This window comes from Euprymna scolopes, chromosome 32 (genome assembly GCF_053919585.1).
Source record: "Euprymna scolopes isolate OS-2025 chromosome 32, ASM5391958v1, whole genome shotgun sequence".
Classification (NCBI taxonomy): domain Eukaryota; kingdom Metazoa; phylum Mollusca; class Cephalopoda; order Sepiida; family Sepiolidae; genus Euprymna; species Euprymna scolopes.
In genome coordinates this window covers 9,952,770-9,973,886 of record NC_136513.1, presented here as the reverse complement: position 1 = coordinate 9,973,886, position 21,117 = coordinate 9,952,770, and the positions used below count along the sequence as shown (strand labels likewise).

The window sequence follows — 21,117 nt, the reverse complement described above, 5'->3', positions numbered from 1 at the left end:
ATTCATTGTATTGAGCGTCTGATATAAATGTCGTCATCAATTTTATGTATTAACAGTTAGTCTATTTAAGCTTGTATATTTATGCAAATATGAAGCCCCATTTGCACTGTTAACAGTTTAATCGACTAATTAACCTTTCAATCAATGTTATGTAATCAATCTTTGAGTGTGAAAGGAAAGTAGCTAAAAACAAATCAGAAAAACTAAACATGGAAAAACAAAAAAATGTTATAACTAACAAGATTCCAAATGTGACTTAAGAATGAGGAACATCGATTGAAAATATTGAATATGTGTTGCAAAGAACCTGGAAAATTGCTTGTGATGAATACAGTGTTAAACTTTAGGAACCCTACGGCAATAGCAATTAAGCTAGCGTGAATTTTGATGAGGATCACACTGAGTGCATGATGATCCAGATTTGTAAAAACAGAATCATTGTCAGGGTTGAATGAAAGATGGGTGACAAAGTTGAGGCAGGGGTCAAAATTTAGACCAAGTTGAATGATGATGAATGACGTCATGTTTTTAAGCTGAGAAACAAAGATTTTTAACCCTGTGTTAGTCCCATGGGATGTTTTGTCACCCCAATTTTGCTTAAGTGCTCATAATTCCTAGTTGGTAACTTATTTCTTTTCCTCCCTTCCAGTACTCTTCTGACTCAGTGAGGGTATAGCACACATGGTATGACACAGTTGTGTCTTAGTTTTCCTTGGAGGTGAATCAGATTGAAAGGTAATGTTTGTGTAATGAACTTCATTTTTTTTCTTGCTATTTCAATTTATGGAAACATTTTGTGTTCATCATAGATATTAAAGAATAACACAAACTGGTATATCCTTTGAGTATTTAAAAATAAAAGTGATCTAAATGTATTTTTTTAATTTTTCCTTAGTTTTATAATTTATTTTATTGTATTATTTTATATTAATATCAACAAGATACAAGTGATTCAAACCGTTCAACAATGACTGCAGATATATCCTGAACCAGCAAGATAACTATATTTTACAAAATAATAACACTAAAAACATTTTTGTATTGGGGTGTATAAACATCCCATGGCACTAACCATGTTTGGAATACCCAGGTGACTAATGCAGGGTTAATTTAGTTTCTCCATGGAAACTATGCCAATGAGACGCCGTCAATTATGTAGAAAACTTGTAATCTAAGACGAATATTACTTTGACGTCTGTCTGTGTGTGCCATTCATTTCATTAAGTTAGAAAGTTAAGTTTAAGAATTAAATAACTAGCTACGATAACATAAGCCTCTCTCTCTCCAGAATAAATTCTCTCCAAAATAAAACCATATATGAAAACTTGCAACAAAATCTTCTTGTATTATTATTTTTTTTAATGAAAAGAAGTTTATTTCTATAGAAGCCACTGAACAAAACAACGATAAAAAAAAATGGAGAGGGAATAAAAGATCAGCACATATAAATACGCTGTGCATATGTATCGTCATTTTGTTTGTTCATATTACTTGGATTCGTCGGACTAATGTTCTTATCTTGAGTGTTATTTGTTTGGGTTGATGTAACCTCTGACCTTCTTTAGATATATCTTGTTGAACTCGGGGACATTTCTGTTGTACTTGGGTATCTTCCTGTCTAACTCCGGAATCTGCATGGATTTTCAAACGGAACCGTTTAGTAAATCCACTGGGAGAATATACTCTTGTTCCATCAGCCATTGGTGGGTAGAAGTCCTTATTAATTCACATGTAGTTTTAGGTTTCCGGTACTGAGGATTGATATTCAACCTCAAGGAGGGTAATTTTTATGACTGAATAATTCTTAAAATGGTGAAGGGAGGGTGTTCCACCTAACAATTTCATTAAAAAAAATATGAAACTTGAATTTAACTTTAAAATACTACTTAGAAAATAGTACGGTAACGTAAGTGCATAAGCGCTAAAATCCAAAATGTGTGTCTATTTTCTTAACGAAATATGGAACATAAAGAACAACATTGAAAACGATAAACAATAATTGTAGAAATTGTCGTGTAAAACCTGGAAACAAAACTTAAAAAAACTGGAATTAGATAGATAGACACTTTATAAAACATATCACAAATGAAAAGAGTTGAAAAATTAAGAAATAATCAACCAACATAACCAGTTAAGTTGCATAATTTAATCCACTTGGCGAGTATACTCTTGTTCCATCACCCATTGGTGGGTAGAAGTCCTAATTAATTCGCAAGTGTAGTTTTAGGTTGCCTGCACTGAGGATTGAACCTTCAACCTCAAGGAGGGTAATTTTTACAATTGAATAGTAGTCTATCTACTGTGCTATGGGTCATTCAACAGACAAATTCCCGAGTTTGACAAGATACACCTGAAGAAGGTCGGAGGTTACATCGACCGAAACGTTGCGAAAATAACACTCAAGATGAGGACATTAGTCTGAATAATCCAAATAATCAATCTAAAAGAAATTCAGAACCATAATTTTATTTATTATCGAAAATGTTACATGTTGCATCATCATTCAACTAACAATTTATTCATCTCTTTGTATAACATGCATAGCAAGAACTCATCTTACTAACACCACTACAAGGAGCTTTCCTTTGTTTCTCCTTGTGCCTAACATCAAATGAAATTGTCATTAAAAAGTTTATTTCCAAGAGCTTCCAACCTGTGGAACACATTATCACGAGATTGCTTCCCTGTAGACTACAACACGGTCATCTTCAAATCCTGTGTTAATAAATACTAGTCATAACCCGTCAATAAATACTTGTCAATTTACCATTTCAAATCGTCTTGTAACATTCTTCAGCATTCAATGAGCAATCCATTCATCTCCGTCTCATTAACCTTTATCATTGGGTAGCTTTTGGCTTTGATAATTAGTGAAAATGAAAACGAAAAAAAAAGCTTCATGTATTTGTTTCATTTATGAGTTTCTTTGATCTACACCCTGTGGACTGCCGGGATGGCGAAATCTATTATGATTATTATCATATCTGTTTTCTCGTTTGGATGAGTTTTTTTTTTTTTTTTTTTTTTTTTTTTTTTTCACCCCAAACAAGGAAAATAGTTTAAGTCCACACGTTCATGTGAAAACTTATTTGCTTTGGGGAGTGAGGAGGAAAGTGAATTCCAATGAAGTAAAGAAGGGAAGAGTGTAAGCAATTAAAGCCATTTACTTTTTAGCGTTTGTTGGAATCACTTGGCGATTCAATCGCCACAAGTGTTTCTGAAAAACAAACTTGATTCAAACTTGTCACACTCCAGTTTGTTTCCTTAACAACTTAGCCATCATCACCTCCGAGTTGTTGATAACAGAAATGTAGTTAAAGCAGAAGAGAAAAATTTTTTTTTAGATGTTCCAGCTGCCCCTTCTGGGTTATCATGCACTTACTGAGATATAAGGGGCTACTGTAATTAGGGGTCAGATTTATAGGGAACATCCTAAGTGGAGAGTTGTGTAGAAGGAGAAAGTTCTTTGCAGTGGTGGTAGAAAACTGAGTTCTTGTTGTGAATATCTTACAAACGAGGAACCAGAGATGGGAGCTCGGTCGACCACCTTCCATGTAATTAATAATAGAGTAGAGAATAACTAGCAACATTTATTTTGTGTAAACAGGGATCTACAGAATAGACTGTAGCAGCCCTACTAGATTTTGAAGTCCATTTTATACAATGTCAAGGCAGGAGAAGGTGCTCTGTGCGATTCTTCCTCAGATGTGTCAGCCGTATTTCACTTTTTGAGCCATCTGAATTTTATGCGGACGATTGAATCTAGAGTTATATATTTTCTGGAGCTGTAGAATGATGCAACCATTTTTCAAGGAATTTTAGCAACGGAATGAATATATATATCGTCTAATGACTCATTGTGGGATGATTATTCAGAATCAGAATCGGAAAAATTTTGAAGTATTGGAATCGATGTCAGAAAAATGTGGGTACTTATGCACCTCTGTTACCATGCTGAAATAACATTATTATTTTGAAAGCCATTCTTAACATAGTGAAGGGAGAGTGTTTTGTAACTATTCTGTACTCCCACCCAACAATTAAAAAAAAAGATATTGTGAAACTTGAAATTAACGTGAAAATACTATTTTAACGTAAGTGCATAAGCACCAAAATATGTGTCTATTTTCTAAAAGAAATGTAGAACATAAACAAATTATTAAAAAAATGAATAATAATTGTAGAAAGTGTCGTGTAAAAACCTGGAAGCAAGACTTGAAAAAAAAACTGGAATTAGATGGATAGACACTATACAAAACACATCACAAATGAAAAAGAGTTGAAAGATTAAGAAATAATCAACCAACATAACCAGTTAAGTTGCATAATGTCGAAACGCATAATGCACCGTAAACTATTCATTGCAAGAAAATCTTCATAGTGCAGTTGATGACAGTGGTGGGAGATTTGAGTGTAAGAGTGAGAGAACCTCTGACTTTCTGTATGCCTGATCAATATATAAAGCAGGTCTTAAAATTGCAAAAACAACAACAAACTAGCATTTTATTTGCTAATAACATAGACATGCGTAGCAGCGTAACAGTATCGACGTCCCCTCAAAGTGTTAGGAAATAAAAAAAAGAGAGGAAAAGCTATAAAAAAGGAAATAAGTTTATAAGTAGAACAAAGGTTATAGAGAGTAAGATTAGTATAAAAACAATGGAGAGGAAGTTGTTCACCAGAGCACACAAAGGCAACTGAAATAGGATTGTTAATCAAGGTGTGGCAGATAACTTGGGCAAAGGATCGAACATGTTGATATATTTATTAGTGATGGGACGATTCCAGATTTTTCCTGATTCCAATACAATTATCGATTCTGATTCCGATTCTTTATAAATTTCTAAATGTTTAACCATAGAAGAGTTATTTTGTCCCGATTACTGTAAAAGCACATCTTAAATGTGCGTATATTTTCTCAAACGTAAAAACAAGATCAAGAGTCTTACTGGAAGTTTAAATCAATAAATATTTATTATTTTATTATTACTACAAGCAGTGGAAGATTTTTCTTAAACAAAAATCAAATAAAAAAATAATTTAAGGAATCGGTTTTAGCATCGGAAAATAGACTCAAATTTTTTCAATTCTAATGCTGATGCCGATACCCCAAAAAGCTAAGAGTTTTCCGATTTCCAATTCCGATTAATCGTACCAACACTAATATTTATAATTAGTTTTTGCACAGATTTTGAGTGGCAGTGAATTTTGCAACAGTTTATGGACAGTTGAGTTTGTAGCAGTTGAGGACTGTTTACAGTTTGAGACAATTGAATGTTGGTTGTGGCTTGAAACAGATTGATGTGAGCTGACACAGTCTTACCTGAAGAAGTAGATGTGAACCTAAAGGAAGTAGTGAAGGATCTAGGGGTTATATATGAGCAAAGATGCCACCTTCACACAATATATTGATCGCACAACAGCTGTCGCAAGACAACTAACAGGATGCATACTGAGAACCGCCAGGAGTTGGAACAGAAAGTGCATGCTCACACTATGGAAAGCCCTTATTCTCCCACGGCTGGAATACTACTGTCAGCTCTGGTCTCCACAAAAAATAACAGAAATCTGCAAAATAGAAGCACCTCAGTAAAACATTCAGCAGCAAAATAATGATGACTTGTTTTTATCTATTCGACGGAGGTATCCGCCTTCCTTCAACTGGCGTCATAATTAAATCGGATTATACCAAGAACTAAAAATTTGACCCAGTAGAGACCTAACTAATTCTTCTTTCGAAAACAACTAAAAACTCAACAGAACAGCAAAAGAGGCAATGATTTCCCCCCCCCCGCCAAAAAAAAAAAAACTATGGAAGGACGATTGGTTTTTCATCATACCAGGCCAGTTTGCCTTTCTTTCGTTGTGTAATTTTGCACTTTGTCAAGTTCTGCAAGTTAGCACCTATATCCCGCTTCAGAAAGATGACATACAGCGCCTAGTAGTTTCAAATGGTCATCCATCTGGTACTGATCAGGCTAAACGTTGCTAAACTTAGGTGATCTATCTGGAACAAGTGTATTAACGTGATTGTTATTTTACGTATAACGTTGGAGAGATTCATATTTTTTCACCATGATTATTAGTGCGTAAATTACCACAAAAAGAAATTATATATAGTTCGTCGGCGATTTCAATGTAAGTTATTGAATAAATGTATTTGTACACTAAAGCCCACCATAGAATTACCTGTATGTAACACAATGTAACTTTAATATATATTAATATTATCATCATAACTTTTGTATCATTCCAGAAGAGAAATCTATAATATAAATTTCAACTGTCTGTTTAAATGTATGTATGGATGTATGTCTGCCTAAAACTTTCGACAGAGGCGAAGGATTTTCACGGGATCGGTATCATTTTTAAGCTCGACGTCTGGGATGACAAATGTCGAAAAATTGGCCACAAACATTAATTTCTTCACCATCAACTAGGCAGTTTTATACAAGGAGAGGTCGATTTTTGCAAGCCATTTTTGCAAGTCATCATATCGATTGGATTGACTTTGCTTAATTTTAACGTTTCGAACTTCCGGTCACGTTATGGAGTAGCGGTAAGATGTCAGATTTCCTTTCACTTTCTTTTCTGCCTTAATATTAGAAATTTGAAAATTACATCATGCCTCCCATTGTATTTGTTTCGGACCAATCAAATCGATCGATTCTATTTACTGCAGAGCGTTTTGCTTTCACGTTTTTTTTTGTATTGCGCGCCTTTCTTTTCAGTTTCATCGAGTCAGCTGTGAAAGGAGGATCTATGAAACTCACCCACCACATGAGGCATAATGAAGCCTCCAACTTTCGTTTTTTTAGACTTTTATTTCAAACCTAAATAATTAAATGCATTAACTATTATTTAAGTCCGCTAGAGACTTTTTTGGTATGAATTGCCGACCTGATACCAAGGACTTTTCCTACATGAACATTAATTGTGAACTTCTGCTATATCCTCTCAGTGCAAGGACTGAATCTTTTGACATCAGAGGGCATCATATAGACCCCTTCAAGGGCTGCCAACTCATATCTTTGAAGACAGATGAACCAGCTACTAGTTCCTGTTGAAGAAGAAGCACTATCAACTTTTGAGGTTGTTAACAGCTCTGTTTACAGAGGCAAAAACGGGCATTCCTTTTTTTGCAACCGAGGATCTAATAAAATTTGTATTTGCTTTTAAGGTAGACCTTGTTGTGTTTGTTTTATTTTGCCACCATCTTGGAGCGAAAAGCAGTTAGATAAGATATTTAACAATAATTGATTTAAATTTTAATCTATAAATATAAAAGCGAAAATGTTTGTGTGTGCGTTTTCATGTAAGTCCAAGAAAAGCTTTTTTCCGAGAACCGATCGGTCGCCTCACAACATCTTATACTTTTTAAATCACGCCTAAATGATAATATCTACGAGTTAAAAACCAGGGTCGCCTGTCTATTTGATTTGCCCGACTTTCAAAAGATAAATATTCAACAATTTTCGATCGCCACATGTGCATTAAGCTTTTTCGTATAAAAAAAGAAGAGAACAGACTCGCGGTAAATAAAACACTGTCCACTGTTCCCGGTCCTCCATGGCCCGTGTGACAAGATCACAGTGTAGTATCTGTTCCGACAGATACTGCAAGCTATGACTAGCAAAGAACAGATGTGGGGGCAACCCCACATGCCTGACCTTTAACCAGCTCCCATTTCCCACCTCTCGGGAGCTGGTCCCCTTTTTCCCTTCCCCCTCCCTTCACTCCTCACATTAAAAATTGGCCTTGTGCCTAATTTGCTCGGTGGGGGAGCAAATAAATACCATCTGTTCCGACAGATACTGCAAGCAAAGACCAGATGTGGGGGCAACCCCACATACCTGACTTTTAACCAGCTCCCATTTCCCACCTCTCGGGAGCTGGTCCCCCCTTTCCCCTTCCTCCTCCCTTCACACCTCACATTAAAAATTGGCCTTGGGCCTAATTTGCTCGGTGGGGGAGCAAATAAATACCTACTGCAAGCAAAGACCATATGTGGGGGCAACCCCACATATAAGACCTTGGTCAATGTAGGGGCAACCTTTCATACCAATTGTCACTATCCAGCTTCCCTACTCCTCCGGGGTGCTGGTCCCCATTTCCCCTTCACTCCTCACATAAAAAATCGGCCTTGTGCCTAATTTGCTCAGTGGGGGAGCAAATAAATACCCTGTCCACTGTTCCCGGTCCTCCGTGGCCCGGGTGATAAGATCACAGTGTAGTATCTGTTCTGCAGATACTCCCCGGGGAGTTGGTCCCCATTTCTCCTTCACTCCTCACATTCAAAATCGGCCTTGTGCCTAATTTTCTCGGTTGGGGAGCAAATAAATACACACTGTCCCGCACTCAAAGTTGACGTCATTAACTCGTCAAAAACGGGCACCTGCCAAGTCGCACGGTTTTTTTTTCACACTTTATTGTTTTCCAACTGCGTGTCATGCTTCGTTTTTTTTTTAAACAACCAACGATTCATTTACCCAAAAGCACACACACCTACAAACACCCGGGTAACGCCGGGTACCCCCAGCTAGTATTTTATAAAGCTGAAGAGTTTAAAATATTTATTTTTTGAATGCTTAATTAAAGTATTCTTTTAACACTTACCACTAATTTGTAAAAATTAAAATAAATGGAAATTAATTCAATATCATTATGTTGTGTATATAAATAACGATTTCTTTTTCATTTATATATATATATTATAAATGAATTGAAAATAAGAAAATTCTCAAAAATAATTAATTTTGAAAAAATTAAAATAATTTAAATTCAATTCTTCCGAAATGTTCCATTGTAAACATAGATTCTCCGAAGTAACTGCACAGTATCTTCTGTGTTTCATCCCTGTAGGGAATCGTCAGACTAAAATATATAAAGAGAAATAGTGTGAGTGAGCGAGCAAGTGAGAGAGAGAGACAGAAAGAGAAAGAAAGAGAGGGTGGGGGGGGGAGGCGAAAGAGACAAAGTGTGTGAAATTTGTTTGCTGGGTATCGCTTTTCATCTTTTCCCAGACCTTAACTTTGACAAAGACGTCTGTTTGCAGGTCTCGCTACCCGCAACAATTCGGTTGATAATTTAATTTTCGTTTCTATGTAATAGATTCTCGTCAAAATTGGAATAAGTTTCTAGACACAAGGTTTAGTAGCATAAAATCTTGATTTTGATTTTCGTAAAGGGATATAAAAACAGTGCACAACTGTTCGAGAAGAACTAATTTTTATCCGCTGTGGGGCGGGTAATCTTCTAGCTTATTAATAACGAAAAAATAAAGCGTGTGGGGTCTGCTTTGTGGCTATCACTTATCATCTTTTCCCAGCCCATAACATTTACAAGGGCGCCGGTTTGAATCCCCCTCTCCCCTGTCACCCGTCGGTTGATAATATCAGATTCCATGGAAGTGACACAATACATGATTTGTTTCCCAAATGTGCAATTATCAACGTCATGTCGTTCTCAGGGCCCCTTCTTTTTCCGCTCCGTGCCTTATTCGCTATATCATAGAATGTAGTGCCTTGTTTCTGCATCCTGTTCCCTGTGTCATAGAATGTAATGCCCACTCCTTTTTTTTTTCGAAGATAGTTTAACACGCAAAGTACATTCCAAAACATTGTGTTCCAAAAGTCTTGGGTACATTTCAAGTTCTCATATCTGCTTAACTATGAATGGTAGTAAAATGAAAGTGGTGCCATTTTAAAGCTAAATGCATTAAGTTTTTTTTTTTGTAATTTTGCTATTGATTTTTAAAAAAATTGTTTTCAGATCCAGTAATGGCGTTCACTCAACAAGAAAAGGCGTTTTGTGTGCTTGCATTTGCAAAACTGAATTATGGACACTTGTTCAACGTGCATTTCGCAAAAAAAAAAAAAGAAAAAAAAAAAAGAAAACAAAAATCTCACACACTACGATTTATTTTTGTAGGGGTTTCTGAAAGGACTGTTCCATGTGCCCCCCATTCCAAGACACGTGGGTGAGCTGAAGGCTCGAATAACAGAAGCTGTTGCAACTATTGACAACGTAATACTGGGACGCGTTTGACAAGCTTGATGCGTGTCGTGTGAGCAATAGTGCTCACATTAAACATCTTTGAACTTTCCATGAAAATCTTGAGATTACATTGAATATTGAATATTGATTAGATTGAATATACCAGATACACACTGGTTCTGTTAGATCACCGAAGTTAAGCAACGTTGAGCCTGGTCAGTACTAAAATGAGTGACCATTTGGGAATTCCAGGTGCTGTATGTGCTCTCCGCTTATCTCGGCATTGTTTCCCGTCGTCTAACACTTCTGCTGGTCACTGGACTCAAACAGTACCAATTCAGAAGAAGTGTAGTTGGGCTTGCGCAAACTTTGCATCACAATTAAATGCACAACTACACTTATAGGGGGTTTTCATTGTCTTTCAAGATTGAAGGAAGGCTTGATGATAATCAAATAAGAAATATTAAAATTTCTTTAATCCACGGAGTTTCAAAGAAATGCGTACTTCTCATCAGAGGAAAGATATTAGCAAATGAATATCATAGGGAAGCTATGAATTTTCTGGTACTGGCATGAATTGAAACAGCATTATATGAAAACTAGTCATAAATGCAAAAAAGGTGGAAAGGAAAATGAAATCGGAAAAAGAATGAAAAATGAAATAATTAAAGGTTATAAATCCAGATAAAAGTGGTTAGCTATTTCTAAAATGAAATGATCATAAGAGTCAATGTTCTCATAAAAAGAAGTCGAATTTGTAATGTTAACAGATATATCCAAATTAAAAATCCAAATGTGTGTAATCCAAGCCTCTAAAGAGATCCCCTTTACAAGTAGTCGAGCAAGAAAGATTATTTCGAATCATTACAGTTTTTTTTCACTTGGGGATGATGGAACCGGTGTAACAAATTCTTCCATGGCCAGTTAAAGTTCATGGAAATTCTGTGGATTAAATAAATCTTTATATTTCTTATTTGAGTATCCTGTCAAACAATAAATTCTTGTAATGTATAATTTGCAGTCTTAAATTGCGTTCTTCTATGATTAGCTCTATTTCCTATCTTCGTTGTATTGAGCTTTTTTATTTGGTTGGGTTTACTTAAAAATATTAATATTTATATTTGCTTTAAGTTTACACAAGCTTTTGGCGTGTAAACTTAATTTTAACTTCTTGATTCTCTCTCTCTCTCTCTCTCTCTCTCTCTCTCTCTCTCTCTCTCTCTATATATATATATATATATATATATATATATATATATATATTTTTTTTTTTTGAGAAAAATAGAAAAACCGAATGAAATTATTAAATAATCAACGTTTCGTCCCTATTTCAGAGGACATCTTCAGGAAATTGAAGTAAAAATGCAAGAAAAGAAAAAGTCATAGACCATACGAAAAAGAGAACAGTTTTTGAATCCTACCCATGTCGGGAAGGGCAAACATATGTGTGTGTATGGGAAGGTTGGGTTGTTCAATGTCTATATATATATACACTTTTAAAAAATGCGTTAAATAAATATGTACACTTTATATATGTATATATATATATATATATATATATATATATATATATATATATATATATATATAGAGAGAGAGAGAGAGAGAGAGAGATTACTAAAGTGTCACCAGTTAAATAAGCGTCAGATGGACAGTGCGGCAACAACATGATGGCTGATAATAGTGGTGGTGATTGATCAGAATTCGATTTTTTAAGAAGTCGGCTCAACATGAATTTTTTCATATTGGACCAAGTTGTAGTAAGCTGGGAAGCAGTCCCGTAGTACTGCACTCCATAGATGGCCAGTTCTAGAAAAAAAAAACCTTGGAAGCTTCATTTAATTTTCGAATTGTTAATCAAAATGTAGTCACTGGAATAAAAGATTGGACATAGATGTCGCTATATTTAAAGTTAGTTCACAGACAGTTTTAGGAGTTGCAGTGAATTTTGCGACAGTTTTTGACAGTTAGGGACAGTTTTAAGTTTACGGCATTTGTGGACAGTTTTGAGTTTGCGACAGTTGAACACAGGTTATCGTTAAGAGCAGACCGAGATAAGCTGATGTCAACTGATGAACACGGCATCGAAAAAAAGACCAAGATGCTTATGTTAGCGTTTAGAGGTTCGGTTACCTCAATGGTGTCATATACGCACCCAGATCCCAACTGATATCCAAGGAATGTGTTTTCTCTGTTTACTTTTGCATTTTTTATTTATTTATTATTTTTTTTTTTTTGCATACTCGTGCTCGTCTCCTCGGCAATCATCAATATAAGAGACGACGACACGGACAGAAGAGAAGATAAAAGAAAGAAATCCAGCGTAGGGATTGATGATTTTTGTTGGATAGGGAAGCACGTGGTTGCACACTACCTCCCACTTCTTGTTTTGTTATTATACAACTCAATCATATATCTTTCATTTCAGATTTTTACATCAAGTGGCTGGCCTTGTTTGAAGCGATTCCACAAAAGCATCAAGACTCAAGATGAAAATGGAAAATGCTAAATTTCTCCTTTATAGATATTTGTTTCCTAAAAAAAATGCCGATTATTTATAAGCACGCCATCAGCACGTTTCATTACAGTTAAGTATTTCATCTTTTGAGGATAATTTTTGTTTTCATCGCTCGGAACAAGTGGTGGCACTTCAATAAGTGCATACGAAAGTTTAAATTTCCTAAAAGAAAAACAGGGTTTAAAAAAATCAACAAAAAGAAAAGAAAAGAAAACAACAACAACAACAACAAGAAAATTAACAAAAAAGCACACACTTTCGAATAATTCAAAACTATTTATAAATTTTAATGATTATTTTTTTAATTACAGAAGTTTAAGATTGTAAAAAGAAGTTTGTATTATTTTACATTATGCATTTTCATATAATGACCGCTTTCATTCATTAAAACATAGTAAAAAGAAAAAATGCCTATTTTGAAACTTTTACTTATTTTATAAAACCTAAAAATATTTTAATCCAATAAATGGACAGATAATTAATGTTTTATTTTTTGTGTATTTTTGTGTTTATTTAGTGTTTGTTTTACTCTTACCAAAAAGTTATGCGAAACTTTAACATTTTTGGAGAAACTTCTTGACTTGTCCCCCCCCTCTTCCAAGTGGAAGTTTTCAAAAATGAAAACAAAACATAGTGTCCTCGAAAACTAAAATGAAGAAGTGCCCAATTTTTTTAATTGGTCATGTTTCTTTTAGTCATAAACTAAAGTTCAAAATTTCGTATAGATTCTCGAGTTTCATATAAAAATTCCAGCATCCTTCAAGACGCACTTGGGAAAAGCCGAAGGTTACATCGGCTGCAACGGTGTGCGAATAGCATCCAGTATGCCACCAGTAGTCTGAATAATCTAGATCATTATAAAGTAGTAGCGTTCGTATGTGTGTGAGTGTGTGTGTACAACTCTCCTACAACCCACATCACTGGACCGATCATGACCAAACCTAGCACGATGATGATCCGCCACCTAAGGATTGTGCACACCATTTTCCACGGTAAAGGTAAAATGTCAAAGTCATAGTCTACGGATATATACTTTCCTACAGTCCACACCATTGTTAAAGAATATAAAGGTTGTGCTTTGGCTGTAAAGACATCACTGATTATCCACAAACCCTGGCCAAAATTGGAACAACTGTGGTCCAGGATACATATAGACTTTGTAGGCCTTCTGGATGAATTCTATTACTTGATAGTGGTGGTTTTCTAAATGTCCAGAGGTGCTAAAATGCAGGAAGCCCACCACAGCGGTAGCCATTAATTTCTTACATTAACTTTTCGCTCGTTTTGGTGTTGTTGATTGCCTGGTTAGTGATATTGCTACCTAATTCACTTCTTCAGTTCCAAGAATTTTTCTAGACGTATTAAGTAAAACATTTTACAACGCCACAATATCATCCGAGAAGTAACGGCAAAGCAGAGCACTAACCATAAAAAGGGTGTTAAAGAAGGCGTATGGATCACCCACGGAAAAATGTTCTACAGCAGATCCTTCAAGTATACAGAATTACAGCAAACCCTAACACTCCAGCAGACAAATCACCAGCGGAGGTTATGTTTGGCCGTAAAATCAGATCAGTATTTGAAAAGTTGCTTCTAAGACAAACTACACATAGGAGAACCTCTACGATACCACTAAAAAATATAATCTTGGAGAGAAAGTGTACTTCAATCATTTTAAAAACAATGTTTCGTTTTGGGAACTGGGAAAAGTAAGACAAAGGATAGGAAATGTGATCTATATAATCCATGAACCAAAATTCACACACAAAGGGCATGTGAACCAGATACGCAAATGTTTGACTGAGCATCAAAAAGAGTTGCCTCAGGAAAAGTTGAGGCTATTGAAACCGTCTACGCCACGTTTGATATTGAGCCTCCTCGAATCACACCAGAACCACGACGTTCGGATAGGAAAGGAAAACCACCGAGCCATTCATGGTCCACCCAAAGATGAAAAATACTGATGCACCGTCTGGAGTTATTAGCTTGGGAGGGGTTGTGGTGGCGGGACTAACCTATGTTACCTATTAATAGACTATTCCAATCTCAGTAAATACCGAAAGACTAAGCAGCAAGGAGTCAGTCGATATCCGGTGGACTAACCCACCTATTATATGCTTTGCAATACATGTTACTTTATTTGACGTTTTGTTTTTCTTTGTAACCCTTTAACAGGGCTATAACAATGTTATATACATATAAATAGATGTATAGAGGGATAGAAAGAAAGAAAGATAGAGAGAGAGAGAGAGAGAGAGAGAGAGAGAGAGAGAAATAGAGAGGAGGGAGTGCTCTCTAGCGACTTTTTCGTTCAAAGACTGCATTCAAAAGAGGACGAACAATTTTAAGTGATCAATCAAAGAGAATTCTTTTGTCCAACCAGATGCGATTATTTCGAAATAAAAGTGGACTAATTCATTGCTACAGCGGACAAAAGAAACCTAATTATTTTAAGAGAAAAAAAAAATGGATGCAACTGTATTTTTTTTTCTTAGAAAATTGACTTTTAAAGTACAATAAAAACGTTATTCGTAAAGAAATTAATACCACATTAATACCGCTTTGGGTTTCTTTGAAATGCGATTCCGTTTGTCGTTGCTCTTTTCAACTATGACATGCGATAAGTAGACTTTCGCGTTAGGAGTCAATTTTAACGACGCTATCAGATTCCAATGGCGATTTCATGCAACTTGCAAATCTTAAGTGAAACTGATTTCATTAGATATTTTCACGCCTTGGATAAAATTAAATTTGTGTAAACCATGATAAAGTTCCTCAGAATTAATCTCATTTGAAAATTTCGAGTAATTCAAGTTCACCCCTTTTTTTTCATTTTTTTTTTCTTCTAGGGGATGGGACATCCAACCAGATGTCTGACATTTACCCCTATTTTAGTGAGTCCAACCAAGAGATCTTTTCAGGATTCTAGCCGTCCCTTTCAGTGCAATCGTTTGTATTTCACTTGCACTTGGTTCACCGGGTATGCTTGCTATGTACTTTTTAAATTTCTTTTTCATAAGCCCAGTTGCTCCTATGATTACTGGTATAATTGAAACGTCTTTTAATTTCCAATTTCGTTTCATATCATACATAAGTCCTTGATACTTTGTTGTGAGTTCTCATATATCTAACTAAACTTGATTTTTTAGAACAAGAATGTCCACACACTTCACAAGTATGTGGCTTTTCACCAGTGTGAGTTCTCATATGCATTACTAACGATGATTTGTCAGAACAAGAATATCCACACACTTCACAAGAATATGGCTTTTCCCCAGTGTGAGTTCTCATATGTACTACTACCGTTGATTTCCTAGAACTAGAATCTGAAAGGGACGCAATGAGACAGAATATATATTCAACACATCAATCTAAATGACTAAATGCGATGTTTTTCATTCATCAACCCTATATGATGATAATAAATGCCTTACTGTTATTTGAATTAACAATACGACGCAATATTTTGAAATACGGTATATGATGACGAGGAGGTTCATGCGTTGAAACGACAAAGATGATCTGATCATCGTGTTATGTAGTTGTGGAACACAAGAAATTATCTGCTATTTATCTGTCTGTCGATCTATCTATATATGTGTATCTATCGATCTAGCTATCTATCTAACTGGCGAAAAATCAAAGTAATTGACCTGATGTTTAAAAAAATCCAACTAAAAAACATCTAAAAATTGAGCTTACTATGAGGTGCTTCTCTGAACTTCAATCTATGGTCCCCCCTCGCCAGACTTTCACGAAAAACACTCGTCTAGCCAGAACCACTATCAACAATTTCCCACACTCTTTATCTGTGCCTACACCTAAACGTAGATTCCATGAACAGGGCTTCTTTCTTAGAACTGCCCGCCGTTTGCCTGCTTTCCAGCTGACTATAATCTGATTGTCTTCAAGTCCAACGTGAACAAGTTCTTATTGAACCGCCCCCTAAGTAATCCAAGTTACAAAATTCCCACTAATGTTTACTAAAATCACAATGACTAATCTATACCCATTAACTCTTATCCTCGAGTGGCCTCTGGGCCTTGATAAGTGGTAACCTTCATGTAATAATAATAATAATAATAATAATAATAATAATAATAATAATAATAATAATAATAATAATAATAATAAAATTGGTAAACTGCTCTAAAAGGTTAGCACGGCTGGGAAATATGTTATGTAATTGAGAACATGAGAAATTATCTGTTATTTATCTGTCCGTCGATCTATCTATATATCTATGTGATCTATTTCGATCTATCTAACAGGCGAGATAAACAAGGGATGAGATGTAAAGCTATGTTTTGATAAAAGTTGTCAAAACATTATTGATGTATAAAATGGACAAGTTGCACTGGAAGTTCTAAAAATAGCTGACCGGAAGGACGTGTTGTTGCCACATGTTCAGGTTGGCTGAAAATAGAGTTGAGTTAGAATTTGGACGTCAAAGAGAGCGGACGGTTTAACAAGTCGTCCTCAACCCCCTCACCGGGGAGGTAGCTGGCGTGTCTCAAAGATGGAAACTAATAGAATTAACCACTCAAGATAAGGTTCTCACCCTCCATTCTTCTGCGATCGACACCTGGAAAGTGAAAAAAAAAACTATATAAAACCATCGTTTTGAAGTGAAATCACATACGTATATATGGACACCACACCACAACGTAACAATCGTAGGGATGATGGATGATCTGTGTTTGGAGTTCGTGCAAAATTAAGCTAGAAATATAAATTAGCATAAAAAGATGGTTAATTGGAGGGGGTAACTCTGTATATGTATTTATATTATTCTTTACTGGAAATAAAAAAAGTCAGCGGTTGGTGCTCTTTTCTTTAGATCATCCAAAAAACTATGAATGAAAAATTAAATTATTGATATTCTATTATTTTATTTGTGCAAACTAGTGTACACTAGTATATATATATATATATATATATATATATATATATATATATATATATATATATATATATATATTCTAGCTGTACCCTGCCACGCGTTGCAGTGGCTCAATTTGGTGTAATAAAAAAATCTTCTGAAGTATGGAAATGTGGTGAACAACAACACCAACAAAAACGCCTAGTGAATAAAAACGAGGTTAAAGAATGCCGCTTGTAACATTTCTTATAATACATTTGGTTGTTACTCCAGATAAAATGTGACAACAATGTTGCCCTGCTTGCAGCTATACAATCATTGTTTAACAAGAACGTTGTTTATGGATTTATATGATGGCAATTAGTATATTTTTTTTCACGTTAAGAATAACGATGAAACGACGTAATAAGAATTATTTCTTCAATTTCTCTCCGTAAATTATTAAAAGAAAAAGAAACATTTCAAGTACTTTTTGATTCTTATATATATATATATATATATATATATATATATATATATATATATATATATATATATATACATACATATATATATATATATATATATATATATATATATATATATATATATATATGTGTGTGTGTGTGTGTGTGTGTGTGTGTGTGTGTGTGTGTATGTATGTATAATTCCGTTCCGCCCTAGTTATGTCACTACACGACGTATATCGAACCTGCTGCTAAGGTTTATGGAAAAATGGTTGAATCATTCTATTACTCCACAAAGCACCTAACTCCAGATGCAATCCTGTAATTATATAAAGAAGTTGCTTTGCCAGAGTACAAAATCGACTTCGAAATCTAGTGGGGTCATTAATTAACGCAGATTAAAAACGTTGCTAGTCTTAAATATTTCATAATATATTTTTTTATATGCGTGATAATCACACTTCCCGTCCTCTATACGTCACTATACTGTAATTAATTCTCTATCCACGAAAATCGGTGAAAATTACAAAACACATAAAGGCTATTTACACAAGCTACATTCGTGATATGCATCGATAACTTGTTCGAGACATTCTCCCGTTAAAGAAATCAAAATGTTTATTTAACGCACACATCTGTATATGCGTATTTAAAAATTGCCCATGAAAGCGAATCGTTTTCATAAATAATCTCCTGAGAATATATATATATATATATATATATATATATATATATATATATATATATATATATATATATATATATGTGTGTGTGTGTGTGTGTTTGAGAATATAAGTACATATGTAAGTAAGTATGCATGCATGTATGTATGTATATATGTATGTATGTATGTATGTATGTATGTATGTGTGTGTGTGTATGTGAGTTTTCGCTGCGACTAATTTTAGAGAAAAAAGAGTAATCAGGCCCCACCGTTTGAATTTGGGCTTAAAATAAATAAGGCCTGATGGCGCTGTTTCTCTGAAGAGTCGCTGCACAAACAAGTAAGCACATATGAAGTCAATAATGTTTGAATAAATAAATAGATAAGTTTTTGAAAATATATATGGTAATTAAGCTACATGAAATTTTCCGCGTTTCATCCTCGTAAAGATTCATCGGAATATATATATATATATATATATATATATATATATATGTATATATATATATATATATATATATATATATATATATATATATATATATATATATAGAGAGAGAGAGAGAGAGAGAGAGAGAGAGAGAGAGGGAGAGAAAGATATTCTGTTTCCTGGTTCAAATCTATCGAACAGTGTCAATTGTGACACCCTGCACTGATGATTCCAGAAAGGATGAAACACTAGTGTCTATAGGTATTAAATAATTATTATAGAAAATAATTATTTCAGCCTCTTTAAGAAACTCGCTTCTTATCGTTGAGCACTTTCAGTTGAAATAAAGTCCTTGTAGTTATTTAATAATTATTATAGTAAATAATTATATATATATATATATATATATATATATATATATATATATAAAGCATCGCTCTAAAAATAAAGTCACTATTCTCAATGCACTTTTGCCAGGAATCCCATGACGCATCTCTGCCTCTAATGACAGGGGTGGCTTTCTTAGAGTTTCACACCGTCAATATATGCAACAGAGAGATGAAACTTTTACGTTATGAATACGTAAGTTCAGTGATCATAATAGTGCAATTTCTCAAATAGAAAAAGAAAAAATGTATTTTTTTAAATAAAAATAAAATGTTAAATTTAAAATTAAGAAAGGGAGGGGTGATAGGTTAAGTGACATTTTAGATTCAAAATATAGGAAGCGATAGGGGAAAGAGAGCGTCAAGACATAACAGGATAAAAGGAGGAGTAAAAAGGAAAAGAAAAAGAAAAAGAAAAGGAAGATAAAAAAGAGAGACAAAGAAAAAGAAGAAAATGGAAAATGAGAAAGAAAAAGGAAAAGAAAAAGAGAAAAAGAAAGGAACCCAGTAACAGAAGAAGAGAAAAAAGAGGTTAGCCCGATTACAATGACATAAGAAATGGGAGAGGGTGAACACATTAGAAATCATTTATAAATAAAATAGGGAACGTGTCAAAAACCTTGAGTTTTGTCCATCGTAGAGGCGACATTAAGAAAGAAAGAAAGCATACCCACTCGCAAAGAATATAAGCCACACACAAAAAAACAAAAAACAACAACAAAAAAAAAATGGCTGGTAGTGTTGTACGGAGAGAAGTACACTTTTTTTTATCGCGGGTGCGTAGAACAGTGAATTACAGTGCATAATGCATGTCATTTTATCTCGCAAACTACTTGTCTCCGCCAAAGTTAAAATATTCAGCATAGTCTAAAACCTTTACAAGTTGTCAATTTAAAGGAAATAATGTAGTTGGTACTAAGGTAAAAAAAAGCACCTAAAAAAAGTTAATGTCTGAGCAGTGTGGAAAATGATACATGAAAAGAGAACTCAACAAAAAACAACTCTAGTAAAAAAACAACTCTACTAAAAAAAAAGAAAACGAAAGACAACATATAACGAATAAGTATATCCGTAGGCAATAAAGTGGAAATTTGTACTTTAGCGGCGTAAATTATTTGACAGACAAAGAACGTTAAAAAACATCAAAAAAAAAAAAAAAAAAAAAAACTGACGCAAATCTAGTCAAATACAAAGTGAATGAAAAGTAATGAGAATGATAATTTGTATTGACGTAATTCAGGCTTAGAGTGTAAAGATGTGTTTTATATATAAAAAATAGTTTTTATGATAACGAAAGTAAAAAATAATTCTTTCTTTTTTTTTTTTGCTTAATCAACCCAATCTGGGCTCGGTGTTACTTTGATCTAGAGTGCTACTACAACTCTCTTTTCGGGCAAAGATCAAAGTGTAGTATCTGTTCTTCTGATGCGACACTTCAATTTCTTGTTCTGTCTCAGTGGAGAAATCCTTCACGACTGAGACAATTTTTATTTTTTTTTATTTTGCTTTTGTCCACGTTAAAAAACGACTCTTGCGTCTAACTCTGTCCCATGGGTAGGCATTGTAAACAGGTACTATAACTCTCTGGTAGCACAACTCATAGCTTCTCTATATCCCATTCCCTATCTCAGTTGATTACATTTCCGACACGTTTCCCAGACCAGCAAGATCAACATGCCTCACTTCTAGATCTCTTCCTGACAACGGTTCCCGATGACTGTACAACAAATGCCCACAGCCCACTCGGGAATGCTGATGGTAGAAATCAGCCTAAATTCTCGCCCTAAAACTGAAG

The 21,117-nt window shown here is 34.5% G+C and overlaps 1 protein-coding gene across 1 annotated transcript in view; it reads left to right on the top strand.

Moving 5' to 3' along the window:
- Window positions 1-735, top strand: part of LOC145256222 (rRNA-processing protein FCF1 homolog) — a 106,326-nt gene extending 105,591 nt beyond the window's left edge. The window contains exon 9 of the mRNA XM_080114842.1: window positions 650-735. The gene's annotated coding sequence lies outside the window, so the exon portion shown is untranslated. The remainder of the gene's footprint in view (window positions 1-649) is intronic.
- Window positions 736-21,117: the final 20,382 nt, after the last annotated feature.